The sequence below is a fragment of the Pseudonaja textilis genome, chromosome 5, assembly GCF_049901715.1.
Source record: "Pseudonaja textilis isolate UNSWEBS1 chromosome 5, rPseTex1.2, whole genome shotgun sequence".
In the NCBI taxonomy this organism is placed as follows: Eukaryota; Metazoa; Chordata; class Lepidosauria; order Squamata; family Elapidae; genus Pseudonaja; species Pseudonaja textilis.
Genome location: NC_141994.1, coordinates 43,027,327 through 43,042,291, shown reverse-complemented (window position 1 = coordinate 43,042,291; position 14,965 = coordinate 43,027,327). Strand labels below are relative to the sequence as shown.

The window sequence follows — 14,965 nt, the reverse complement described above, 5'->3', positions numbered from 1 at the left end:
TTTCTTACCATGATTTTTTTAAAAAAATCCATATTAATAAACATTGAAATCATAACTTAGGTTGTGATTTTAAAAAGGGTTTTAAAGATATCAGAACCTAAAACAAAATTTGTCTATCCCTGTAGCTGAGGAGGACCGATTCCTGTCTAGGCATCAGACAGCTTACAACAGAAGCAGTTGGAGTGGTTATAAAGGACATGTTTCTTTCTCTCATTATTCTGTTTTTATGATAAATTTTCTCTTCTCATGCCCACAGGTAGTATCTTTCTCAATTTCAGGACCTCTAATAAAAGGCCTGGGAATGTAAGAGTTCTGTGCAGGATCTTAGCTTTTCTTAGCACTGCACTCTTCTGGACAGAAAGCTCTGATGTTGTTCCTGAGATCTATTGGAGTCATTCTCCAAGCTTTGATGTCACAGCCTCATTGGGGTCACTTTGACCTATTCTTTCCACAGAGCTTCTAGTTTCTCCTTCAGGCTCTGGTACTTTTTAAGTTTCTCATACTCCTTCTTCTTGATTTTGCTGTCACTTGGCATTATTACATCTACCACCATGGCCGACTTCTGCTCCCGTCTGTCTGGATCTGGAAATCCTACAGGATCTCAGTCCTGTGTATACACATACACTTTGCTATATAAAACATAACTTACGTGTATTGCTTGATACAAACTAGAGCAGTATGTGTCTGTCTATCTCAGAAACAGTAGAAAGTCAGAAAATAAAAATCCCTTCGTTTAAGGAACATACATATGTAATGTAGTTTAGACAGTTCTTATTATCATTAATCTGATTTGTTGAATGGTCAGCTGGATTTGGCATTTTTATCCACATATTGAATCCTTCCCAAGGACCTGAGATAGGGATATGTTGTTAACTGTTTTTTAAAGGTTTTTTTTTTTAAAGTAGATGTAAGCTATTTCAAGTAAAGCTGCCTTTTGCAACTGGTGATTTTGTCAATGCCAATGGTGTGTTCAAGTAGTGCTTATTTTTATTATTTCACAGCACACATCAAACTAATTTTAATCTCTCACCCACTCTGCCATAATGCTTATTATACATTTTCATAGGGTTGAATAAAATAATTCCACCTTTCCTTCTCTCTTAATTTTTCTAATGGCCTTATTCCCTTTAATATTCTCTGGAGTCCATTGACTATCCATTGAATTGAATTAAGCCCTGTTCAGAAATCATTAAAAACAGGGCTCACATCATATGAACAATTTTGATAAGCACTCCCACCACTAGTGTCACTCAAATAATATCTGTAGGAGGAAAGCTGTTAGATACACTCTATGTATATAGAGTGATGTGCAAAGTTTTTTCTTCTGATGATATTCATGAAGGATGAATGAAAGTCATATCATTTGAGTGAAAGGAGAGATTTCTCAGAAGTGTTCACTATAAAATTTATTTTATTTTTACAAAATGAACTAATAATTATTGAAATAATGTGGACAGCTGAACAGATTAAGATATGTACTTTATATGTGTTTATTTAAAACTTTTACAGTATATGCCACTTTCCATCAAATATTTTGAAGTGATACACATATTTAATTTGCAACTCTGAAAATAAATCTTGTTAGTCAAATGAGAGTATAAAACGGTTCTCAAAACTTGTAGCCTTGAAAATGTAACCTTCAGTTTGGCTGCTCTCTTTTAGGATAGTTAGTTTAATTTTTTAAATATGTATTTGTATCCTCAAAATGGAAGTAAGCTAAATTGATATTTATATTTTGGAAATCTCTAGAGATAAAGTTCATTTTAAATAATAGATTTGTTTAAATATATGTAAATATAAGTTGAAATAATTTAAATTATTATTCATTGACAATGAGGTATATTCTTGGTATTGTTCATAATATGAATAAAAGCAAACTAAATCAACATAAATTATAATTTATCGCTAATGTTATTGAAAAAAATCACCATATTGACTATGATTTTCTAGCTATTATTATGGATAGGTTACATGTGACTTAAATAGACAGATATGCATACTTTAAAACAATATCCACAGTTGTTTTTTTCCTTCACTGCAGCCTACTCCTTGCCACTCACAGAGGGGTAAGCTAGTGATTCTGTGCCATTTATAACCATCAAACATCCAACTTCATACAAAGGAAGAATCTAGAATATCCAATTTTCTCTTTTGTTCACTATGATTGCAAAATGATGTGGAATGACATGGTAAGAAAAAAGGAGGGACTTCCTGGATGAACCTGGAAATGTGCATATGCATCATTACATGTATCATTTAATGAGCTGCTGATATTCTGTATACTCTCAGATATAATTTAGAAATATAGTTTCCATTCACCAACTTCTGGCATTAAAAATGCAAAAAATGCATATTTGTTGTTAATAAAACATGAATGAAAAATATTTTGGGATTAATTATTTCAATTGTATTTAGTATTTATTAAATGAAATGAATATGCATTAAATATTTTATTTTGCACAAATCCTTAAGATTTTATCATTTTTACTATGGATTTAGGTTATCCTGCTTCAGCTTTTAATCTTTCATTGGTGTTACATAAGTCATTTAAAACTTTTCTCTCCATGCAAACATAAGCAAAATATTATCTGAAATCTTGATGTGGAAGATATACTATTTTGTAAGGGAGAATCAAAATAGATGAGCAACTTGTAGATGGGAAAGTATGGAGGAAAGTTTTTTTTAAGCCAGTCTCCTTGCATTCTATAGATAATAGAAGCCTTGGATGTAGTACAGAAACAGCCAGGTTATTAATAAGGAAATCTAAATTTACATAAGCCAGAATGAAAAACTGTATTGGAAATAGAAAATAGAAAAAGGGAATTAATAATCAAAAGCTTCAAAGTTGAAAATAAAAGCCATGATTTGTTGACTAATGTAGGTTCAGTTATTCAAACAAATCAGGATAAATAAATTCTGGTATGATGTTAATCCTTGACATCAGTACAACAATGTAAAATAATTATTAATATCAACCTATTGCAGATAAGAATCCTGAAACAACTTGCCAGAAACAAAGATTGAGGCCCACTATATCAGTGGTCCCCAACCTTTTTTGTGCCGCGGCCCGGTACCGGCATCACAAAATCATCCACGGCCCGGTACCAGCATCAGCACGCATGGCAAGGCGAGCCGAGCAACCAGCCAGCCAGCCGTCCCCCGCTTCTCCCCGCCACCTTCAACTCCTCCTTTGTACCTGTGTCAATGGGCTTCGGGATGGCTTCAGGATGGTCGCTCAGCTTGCCTTGCCATGCATGCTGAAAGAATCCTTGCGCCTTAGTTTTGTTCAAAGCCGCCCCCCCCGATGAAACTAAGGCGTGAGGATTCTTTCAGCACCCAAACGCCGCTTTCTACCCGGAAAAGCTCACCGGAAGCACTTTTTCATCAAAACAAGATGGCGGTGCCCAGCAAATCGGTGGCCCGGTAGAAATTGTTCCACGGACCGGGACCGGTCCACGGACCGGTGGTTGGGGACCCCTGCACTATATGACAGAAATGAGCACTGAACCAGGAAGTTGTTAATTATATTTGTAACATTTTCATTTTAATCATTTTTATTCATCTCTTCAGAACTGTGTTGCAAAAGTTCAGAAAAAAAATGCTAGGTGGCAATAAAATGATGCAAAAAAGTGTAGGAAATGAGAGACAAATTGCTTGATGAAATGGCTATTGTCATCTGAATATATTATTCAAATATATGATACAGATTCCATTTCTATTTAGCTATACATATGGATCCATAATTAGCTGATCAGAGATTTAGCAGAGCTAAGGTTAGTTAGAGATTTATTTATTTAAATCTTTATAAAAAGATTTATCTTAAAGGGATATGATAGGGAATTTACAATTATATCCTGCACCAGAATGATATTGGTTCCCTTGATTAGAGATATGAATGAATTATATATTTTCTTGGAGAATGCAGATTTTTATAGCTAGTTAATTAATTGGACTTTTTCTTAAAGAAATCTAATGCTTCTCTTACACATTTTTAGTCAGTCTTAACCTTGTTTGGTAGAATGTTAAACATAGTAAGAATTAGTGTATCTAGTATGTCTGATTTGTACTCTATACAAAAGATTGGAGGCTTTTAGTCTGAATTCTTGATATCCCTAATTTCCACGTACCAGTGATTTTTACAAACTGGTACAAAATTAATGTAATAAAATGAAATTCCACTAGATGGATCTGAAGTTCTTTTAACAGGTATTCAATTAAATTTAAAATGGTGTCATGTAATAGAGATATTTTACCACTGCATATCTTTGTGTGAGTATAGATTATCTAAATCTTTTCTAAACATTTCAAGTGTTTAATTTGCCAGTAATATTTTAAGAAATAAATTGAGTATATTTAGTAATAATGATCTTTGTCTAAAATCTGAAATTTTTCTTTAGCAAGGTGTATGTGTTTGCACTAATATCACTGGATCTTCTATTTTAATTGGTAAGAAATTCTGTATATATCAAAATACAAAATTATATGATATAATATTATTTGGAATGTTATTCCTTGAAATAGTAATAATTTAAAAAATCTAAATTCTGTCTTGCTCTTTCTCCATTCTCTTGTAAATTTAAGTCTTGCAAATTTAAATTGTAGATTTAAATTTGTAGATTTTTGTAGATGTGTTGGATAATTGCATTATTCATTTGAGATAAACAATGCACAGTGTTCATGCAAGTTAGGAAATGTTTTTGGGACACTAATGCCCAAAACATGAATTGATGGTGTGTTTATGTTTTTATTTTAGAATAAAAATGTGCTAGCTGGATATTTTCATGGGGGAAAAATCAATTATATCATTGTGTTTCAGATTTAGCAAAACCTAATTTGCTAAAACCTACCTAATTTGTGTTAATCTCACATCTAACATGTTGTTTAACAATCTGAATATATTACTACTACTTGTTTATATAGGAAAATTTATTGAGAAGATTACTTGGAATAAATAATGTAGGATTATAAAAGAAACAGATTATCTGAATCCCTTTCAGTTAGAATTCAGGCCCAGATACGGAAGAGAAACAAAATTAGTCACTGTGAAGTACATGGGTGCCAAACTCAAGTCCCGGGCACCAGACCCAGCCTGCAGCGTACTTATGTCTGGCCCACAGGGCCACCCTGGAAACAGCAAAGGACTGGCCCGTGGTGCTTCTGCCACTGAAGATGGGCTCCCAAGCTCCATTTTCGGCTGCCACAGTGCGACCCTCCCGAGCTCCGTTTTAATTGGCAGAGGGTTGCAGGAGGCCATGGCAGCCAAGAACAGAGCTTAGGAGCCTGTTTTTGATGGCAAAGTGCTTGGGCCACCACAGGTGCCCCTGACATGAGTGACATCAAGCTGCCCATGCCCAACCTGGCCACACCCACCCTGGCTCCCTGGGGTCAAAGACACCCCTGATGTGGTCCTCAATGAAATCAAGTTTGACAACCCTAGTGTAGTAGAAGCCTACGCTGGACCTCAGATGAAATGTTTGCTTTCTTCTGAGTCCTTTGGTAGTCAGTACTAATTCTAATATCCTTCTGGAATAGGTAGTTTCAGTTGATAGGTTGTTGATCGGGTCACAGAAGTAGTCTATATCTTAGAAGTCATTTTAGACATATAATTCATAACTTCTGCTTACGCAGTAAGGGAAGAATATACCCATCTTCAGCTGCTACATCACAGACCTCTTTGAAACAGGATGTTTGGATGACAGCAATGCATATCATATTAAACTAACAACTGGATTATTGCAATAAGTTTTACATAGAGCTACACTTACATAGAGCTTACACTTAATTTACCTTTAAACCCATATATGGCATGGCGTCAAGGATATATCAAGGACTGCCATGTATAATTCTGCACATCCTGAGCATCTATGAGAGAGTTGCTAGAGATCTCTTTCCCATCAGTGGTGGGCTTCAATTTTTTTTACTGATTCTGTGGGCGTGGCTTGGTGGGCATGGCAGGGGATGGATACTGTAAAATGTCCGGTCAGAGGTAGTATTTGCCAGTTCTCCAAACTGTTCAAAGCTTCCGCTACCGGTTCTCCAGAACTGGTCAGAACCTGCTGAATACCGCCTCTGATTCTCATTGAAGTTAAGGAAGCTTGGCTTAGGACATACAGTATGTTTTCTCAATATTAGCTCTCACTACAAAATAAATTGCCCTCAAGATGTTTTTCAGCCCCTACACTCTTATTCATGAAGTCTAGGGGGCTTCAGATCCTAAGGTAATAGTGGATATCCAGTTATTAGTATGATTATTATTGTGATTATTTATCATTATAGTTATTTTAAAATACTTTGAGATACAATTTTAATTTATTCTTTTTGTAGTCTGCCTCATATTAGTATGATTTAAGAACATAAAGGTGATAAGACAAATGTATACATTTCTTGTTATATTTTTTAATAAATGTTATCCATTTCACTTCTGGATATGTATTTTAAGCTTTGGCATCAGTCATTGAACCATCTATTGCTTCTGCACTTATTAAAACAAAAAGTGACAATCCAATTCTCTATTCCTTCTAGTTCACTTCAATGAGCAACTGAAGGGTGATAATTAAACCAAAAGTATGTATAAAAATCAATTCTGGATGAATTAAAATGCCGGCGGAAAAGATATTAGGGCAAAGCAATGAAAATATGGAATGAAGTGAGCCATATGACATGAAGATAATTAAAATGTTAAAAATAAAGTGATTAAAACATAATTAATGAGTCAGATAATATTCTACGGATTAATATTTGAGAATGGAATATCAGAAACCTGAATTCTGTCAGGCAATATTGAAACACAATATCAATCCACAAATATTGCTATAATGGAGCTTTAAGGATTTTTAGTTGATTTCTAGGTTATATGACAATTTCTCTAAGAGTTTAATATTATCCAAACAATAGAACAAAAGTATCCTCCAAAGTTGAAAACTAAAAAAATAACCATACATTTTCAAAAAGAAAAAATAAGAAATAATACCATAATGGAGATAATAGGCTATTATATGAAAAGTGCAGGCAAAGAAAATAATTTCTTTCAATAAATAAAGCCAAGCAACTTTACAGGCAGAAAAATATTAAAAAGAAACAGAATGTTGCAGTAAATAATAAAAGATCACCCAGCTTGGAAAATTCAAAACTGACTTGCCTGTGCTGAATTTAAGAGAAGGTGATACTTCTAACTATAACATGCAAAAATAAAAATTGATTGAACATATTATCTTCTATTTTTTTAGTAACATTGCCAAATATCTTATATATTACTAGTTGAATTTAGAAAAACCATATTATTCCCAGTTAAAATTAACTAGGAATAAAATCAATGCACAATTGATGCATTTCCGTGCCTAAACCTTAATCTTTGTGTCTACTCCTCAACTCAACATGTTCTATAAATTTTCTTAGAAAAACCTATGGCATACATATGTCTAATCGAAATATATATTTGTTACAGAAAATGAATGGTCATATACTTTGTAAACCTGTTTTCCAATCATTAATTGGAACAGAACTAATATTTTTAAGTATCTATTTTTGAATTAGAGTCTAGTATAACCGCGTATCAATAAATCAGTATCTTTATTATAATGCTAATGATAAATTATATGAAATTATTAATAGCCCTAAGAAAAAAGGAAACAGTTGATTCATATAACACAGTAAACTAGGGTTGGGCCCCCCTTAGCCCTAGATTCAGGTAAGCCCAGTTGCTATTTTGTGCTCCCAGATATTCCTCAAACCATGCCATCAAAATTTGGCAGCGAAACTGCTGATTTTCAGTGATGCCTTTTTTAATATAAATACAAAATTATTTTTTTTGTAATGCTAAATGCATTCAATTTTGTCCTTATTTTTTAAGTCTCAAAATGTTCTACCCATGCCTACCTGTACCATCAGAGAGATTTCCCCTGTATCTCATAGTGGAGATTTTTTCAATGCATTACCTTTCAAGGAATTAACTAATTTTCTGTGAAGGGAAAGACCATGGTTTATGATCTAAGAATGTTTGTCTGGAAAAGTACCCTAGTGCTACATATGAATTAAATGGGCAAGATAGAATTTTTATTTAAATTAAACAAAAAAATCAGCTTGTAGCAAGCATCCTTTTGTTTGAATAGCAATAGCATTTAGACTTATATACCGCTTCACAGTGCTTTACAGCCTTAAGCAGTTTACAGAGTCAGCATATTGCGCCCTCATACTGTGCCCTCATTTTACCCAGCTCGGAAGGATGGAAGGCTTCCATCCTTAGGGAAACAGGGGAATTCACCATAACTTCTTAAAACCATAGCTTCTTATTCATAATCACAACAGGTGTGTGTGTAGTGTGCAGGCTAATGCACAACACTGAGCAACTGTAATACAAGCTTTCCTTTATCAATCATATTTTGAAAAAAAATTCTGTAATAAACACAATCCTAAATTAAAACTGTGCCTTTGGCAATTGCTTTGACTGTTTTTGATAAGGCTGCAGAAAGAAAAGATACTGTTCCCTTTGTATTCCTTTCCCGACAATAGGCAGGCAGTGGTGGATTAAGGCTTATTGGTGCCCTAAGCCCTGACAAATCTTGGTGCTCCCCTCCTTTGTACATACTGTACAAACAAAGCCATATTCTCAGCTTTGTGGTGCCCCCTTTGGGCCTGGTGCCCTAAGCACATGCTTAGTCTGTTTAATGGTTAATACACCACTGCAGACAGGTTGTATTCTTTCATCACGTCCTCTCCTTCCTGTTATGATTTCAGGTTTTATTCTCAGGACATTCCCCTGACACAGTTGTTAACATCAAGCTGTAGTCTGTCAGTAGACCATGATCCTCCATCTACACTCTCCTGGTAGCTATCTAAATAAAAATAAAATAAAATAAAATAAAAAATAATAAAATAATAAATATAAATAATTAAAAAAAATAAAAATGGAATGCATTTGGCTGATTCTTATGAAGACATCCCCTTTGGAAGTTGCCCCCTTTTTTATTCCTTTGTAGGGAGCCCATAAACAGAGGAAGCTATTCTCCACAGGTAGAAAATAGGCAGCATGCTATGAAATAGAATTACTTCCTTTCTGCTATCCTGGACCAAAAGTTATCTTTCTTCTAATCATCTCACCTCACAGAAATGTGGGACTATGAGCAGCTTCCCACTACAGAATCTTGATGGGTTGGGCCAATTCTGGTTTGAGCACATGTTCCTACAAGTATGCAGGTGCCAAACCATGAAGGGCTTTGCATATAACTATCAGCACTTTAAATTCTACAAAATTACAAATGGCAAGCAGTGCAAGCCTCAGAATCAGAGTCAGGTGCTCCCAATGTCTAGAGCTAGTAAGTAGAAAGATAGTTGCATTTTGGATCAGTTGCAGGTTTAGAGTAGTTTTTAAGGACAAACCCATATAATGTGCATTGTAGTAGTCCAACTGATTCAGATGAAGGCATCAATTATCATTGCATCAGCTAGAGCAGGGGTGTCAAACTTGCGGCCCATGGGCTGGATGCATCATGTGCTGGCCCCACCCCCCTCCTGGTTTAGTGAAGGGGGGAAGTCCCGATACATCACATGATGACGCCTTGATGACGCAAGTTTGACACCCCTGATCTAGAGTCACAATAAGAACCGCAGTCATCTTTGGTCAATGCCCCTTGAGCCACAGCCCCCACTTTGTATTCAAGTAGGAGTTGTGAATCCAATAGGGCCTCCAAATTCTGGACATGCTCCTTCACCAATTGTGTTCACCCATCCAGAGATAACAGTAATATTGACAGAGAACCCTGATGTACAAACAGCAACTCTTTACATGTCCAGGCCCTTTAATGGCAAAAAAACCCTTCCTTCTTTTTGGAAGTTCTGTCTAGAAGCTGTATAGAAACATGTTTAAGTAGAATTCTTTGATCTTCTTTAATGGAGGATCATTAAAAACAGAAATAGTTTGATATTAACCATCTTTTCTTGTGACTGGTCCCAGTTAACACTGTTTCTTTGCCTTTTTTAAAAAAAAATCCAGCAAAACTGAAACCTTGCTCAGCAGAAATGAGGATCTTTTAGAGAAAAAAAAAGCTGTCTACATAACTGATAAAGGCAGCTGCAAAGATTCTTTTTCTTTTTTTGTGAGCCATAGCAGCAGCTACAGAAGAAAATTTGCTGTAGGACGTTCCTACTTTGTGAACCATGTTTGGGGATTTCCCAATTGCTGTAGGAATTTTGAAGATCTTAATGATACAACATAATATCAGAGGCAGTAGAATAACTTTCAAATATATTTGCATAGAAGAATATATTTATAATATATTTATTGTGACCTCTTGAGATTATTATGAACTAGCTTCAAGGAAGGAATTGTAAACATGCTTCAATGTTATTTTAAAAATCCATGCAATGAATTCCTGTAAATTACATAAGACTCCCTTGTTTCCCAGAGTTTGCCTCCTGGAGTTGTGGGTACTCCGTTGCTGGAGATTAAAAAAAAAAAGATTAGACAGCATTTGTCTGGGATGGAGTACTATAAGGTCTTCTGCCTTGGGCAGGGGGCTGGACTAGAAGACCTCCAAGGTCCCTTCCAGCCCTATAATTCTCTTCTCTTCTCAATAATCTTCAAGAGTTATCAGCATCAACTAGATTACTGGAATGAGCAATATTTTGTCATTTTGTTAAGTCTTTTTGGTCATTTCATATTGGAGTTATAATATGACATAAATCTAGCTGTATGTTTTACTGTAGTGTTCAGTCTAGTGTTTGAGACTGGTAGATTCATAGACTCTATTTGCATATAGAGTTCTACATCTATGTGCATGTAAATTCAAATATTCAGCTCAAAAATCAAATGTTTTGGTTTTATTTGGCAGGTATCTCTTGCACTAAATGAGATGTAGCATACCTAATTCTAGCATTGTGACTTCTTCTCTGCAAAACAAAGCAATAGCATTTACCTTTTTATAAAAATACTTCGCAATATTCTTTTTCTTTCAAGTGACTAACAAATTTATGTAACACCTAAGATTCAAAAGATGATATTAAATATTGATTAAATAATTGTTTTATTGAGAGATTCATAGCTCACTGTCCATGACATTCAACTACCGAGTATCAAACATACTGCCCCAAGGCAGATTGTCCTGCTGGCAACCATGCAAATACTCCTAGTGTAGTTATTTATGGTGAGTTCTTCCAATTGGAAATTTGGTCCACCGAATAAGACGATCTAGTGGAATAGGAGAAAGAAAATTATTTCCTTCCCTTCTTCCAGTAGAACTGCATTTCCCATTACATGTTATAAAATTTAACAAAGAGTGCAAATAAAGTAGCAGATGAATTCTTTAATATTTTTCAGCGGGAAACCTTGAGATTGCTTCAACATTCAGTTTAATATTAAAATACACAATGCTTGAGGGAAGCATTCCAACTTCATAAGAAATAAAAATAATAGGTTGATTCACATAGTTCCAAAGATAAATTGGCATAAAAGAACAAATCTGAGCCGCATATTAAATTAGGTGAACCTTAATTTATTCTGACAACTTGCTTTGTCCTTTGGCAGCCAACAGCTCCTGACCAGGCCAGTATATTTGATCAGTTTTCTATTATCTCTAAATTGTTGTTTATACAGTCCGGTTCTGTTTTGTATAACCATGTCATTATAGTTATTTTGATTTGTTTTTCCCTCTTTTACAGGGTACACTTTTCATGAGATTAGGGCTGCATTTGTATATTGGATAGAATAATAGGCTATAGTCCAAACAGCAGTGAGAGACATCAAGAGAAAAAGTACTAAAAAGTGCTTCCTTTTCTTGAACCATTTCACATTAAATCATATTGGTGGAATGTAAGTAATCTTTAGTAACATTTTATTTTTGTTAGCTCTTTAGAAAAAAGAGGGGGGTACTTAGTAATCTCCCACCATCACCCCCACAGAAACAAATATAGTTTACTATTCTGTGAGAATATCTGATAGATGCAGCGGGACGATATTATTTCATGACTGAATCATGGAACAGACAGAGAATCAGAGAATTACATCTGTCAAGTCCAGTCTTAGAGACAAGATAATTTTGAATGATGAAATAATTGTCCTTGCCTCACAAAGATGAATAATACCTTATTATCATTATTTATGCTATAAATAACTACTTTTACATTTAAAAAGAGTTCTAATTATTGTACACTATTGTACAATGCAGTAGTCACATTTGGCATACTTTCCCTTAGATAGTAATGCAATTAGCATTGTCTTAGTTATATTTAAGAAACATTAAATCAGTGTATATTTAAAGGAAAACTGATAACAAAATATAATTTATGGGTGGACCTTTTATGATAATTTTCTAGAATAAAACTAGAGTACGGATATTTAACATGAACAAGTAGCAAGCAGGTTTTATACAATAGAGGAAAGCTAAGGACATCGTGCCTGGATTTAACATACAGTAGCAGTACGGATTGGCACATAAAGGTTGTCAACAACATATGTTATACATATGTTATTTCATATTTAATATAGACATATTTTCTGAATATTTTCTCTTCAAATGCATTGAGTACCAAATTCAAAAAGTTTCAAAGAGTTGAGTACCAAGTGGTATAGTAATACGCTTGGTATAACTGCTTTGAAACTCAAATTTGGTACACAACGCATTTTGATGAGAAAATTTATCAAGGTACTTGTTATTTGTTTGTTACTTGATACACGTTACAACTTTTTGGTGTTGGTTGCCTCATGACTCAACTACCCTTTCCAGCCAAAACAAAAGATCACGTGTTAGTCACGTGGTAAATTTTAGCTTTTGTGGTCATTTTGTGCATTTTTGTGCTTTTTTTTTCTTATCAGTAATATAAAGTGGTTTTTATTTTATTTAATCTAAGTATTTATTAATTTTTAGGTTTATTTCTCATGTAAAGTAATGATACACAACCCTATCTTTTTACATATTGCATTAAAAATGTGCATTGTCTTTGGTTTGGAAACACATTAAATTTGTTTACATTATTCCTTATGGGAAAAATTTGTTGGGAACCCGTCATTTTTAGTACTTGCTGCGCCTCAAGAAACCAGTTAACATGGTATAAATCTCAACTCTTCACATGAAAAAGCATGAAAAATCACTGTAAGCAACAATAATGATCAATAGATTAAGACATCTATCATATAGTTAACCTGTAGCTCAGAAGACAGAGAAGAATGGAGAACATGAAGAAGTTTATGGATTTATGTATGCTGTAAAAATATGAATACAGAAGACTTTGTCTCTTCCTCCCATAATATTTTCCATGCTATTAGAATGTGGGGTCACCCCATTAAGTTGAATATTAAAGACTCAAAGGAGATAAAAGCAAGTATTATCTCTATACCACACGTAGTTAATCTGTGGAATTTGCAGCCACATTATGGTTAGTACCATAATTTGAATGCTTTAAAAGGATTTCAGTCTGATTCACATGGGAAAATGCTATAAATAGCTATTATTTATGAAATATTTTTATATATTGTCTGCAGTTATTTAACTTAATATGACTATAATTACCAGTTTCTGAGAATCATGAACACGCTAGTTCTATTGTGCTTCTTTGTCATTTTACTTTGTTTTTATTTGATTACTAATTTATGGTCATAGATCAAAAAAGAAAATGTATTATACAACAAAAAGCAGATGATAAAGGGATGGTAACATGAAACTATTAAAATAACCATGAAGTACCCACAAGGGCAGTATACTCCAGTGTTACTCATTCTAGCTGCCCTCCTGAGATTCTTTATGTTTCTTTCATTGATCTGAAAGCAATCTTTGAGCCAATCTCCTGTGGGCATTTATGGGAGAAATTAACTGTTACTTTCATCAATCAGTGTTTATTGTAGCTAATCATCTAAAGATAGTTAAGTTCAAATTAAATACAATGCCAGTGGCATACTTGTATCCTCTATTCCTAGATAGAAGGATGTTAAGCAATGCTGTACACCCCTCCCCTTTATTTAACATTTATGTCACAATGGCTCACTCAAGTTCTAAGCAAGAACGTTATCTCCCGGCTCCCTTAAACAACAGTATAATTTCCTTGCTTCTTTTAGCAAATGACATTGTTTTCTTCTTATCAGAAGTAGGCCTTTCTTGTAAACTACGGGCATTAGGTGCTGCTTGTATAGGATCAGTCTCATAAACATCTACAGAAGTTGGCCATTATGCTAGAATAGGTGGCCTCTGATCTGATCAAACCCTCTTTTTACCTTTTTAATGAACAAGCCCCCCAAAATAGCATTTTATTAAACTGCATTTTCTTTCAAAGTGGTTCATAACAATTGCAGGACGAAGGAACTGTTATGAAAAATAAGTCCTTTCATGTTTGTTTCTAGGAGCGTAGTGAGAGAAGAAAGAAATGCTGCTTAAATATAATTGGCTAATTATGCATAGTTCTAATATTTAATATTAGATTGAGAAATTAAAATAATGTTTTAATATGAAACTTTTCATTTTCTCTACGAACAATGTTTAGTCTTACTGGATTATGTTCTGTGATATAATCCATAATTAGCTAATCCATAATTAGCAGAAGTAATTTTTTTTTAAATATCCTGAAATAGGGAAAAATATAAAAAGGAAAATAAATCAGAAAAAAATCACTTTAATGTACTAAGCAAGGCTAATCTTAGCTAGATATTAATTGCATGTTATAAAAATTAATTAATTAATTAATAAACTTTAATAGGAATCAAAAGGAAATATAAACATGTGTGTTCAGCCTAAATTTTTTATGTAATTTCTAGCAGTAAAATATGTTCACATGCAAAAAGAACAATAAGTTCATCAGATTGTTGTGTAGTTGATGGGAAATGGATGTGGTTTCACTATTTTTTAAAGTAATCATAATAGTATAATTAAATCTATTCCCATTGTCTATGCCTTAGCTTCCAAATTGCTAGCAAATAATTCAAAAGAAGATGAGCTTTTATAAAAGCCTAAATGGATATGTTAAATTACAGCCCAACAGTTATTTT

At 33.9% G+C, this 14,965-nt stretch overlaps 1 protein-coding gene and 1 long non-coding RNA gene across 19 annotated transcripts in view; both read left to right on the top strand.

Annotated features, from left to right (window-relative positions):
* Positions 1-14,965, top strand: part of ANKS1B (ankyrin repeat and sterile alpha motif domain containing 1B) — a 286,179-nt gene that overhangs the window by 175,078 nt on the left and 96,136 nt on the right. The window lies entirely within an intron of this gene.
* LOC148125614 (uncharacterized) lies at positions 1,884-12,058 on the top strand. The gene is made up of 4 exons (XR_015743860.1): positions 1,884-2,189; positions 4,398-4,446; positions 6,523-6,564; positions 11,519-12,058. It is a non-coding gene; the product is annotated as an uncharacterized LOC148125614 (long non-coding RNA).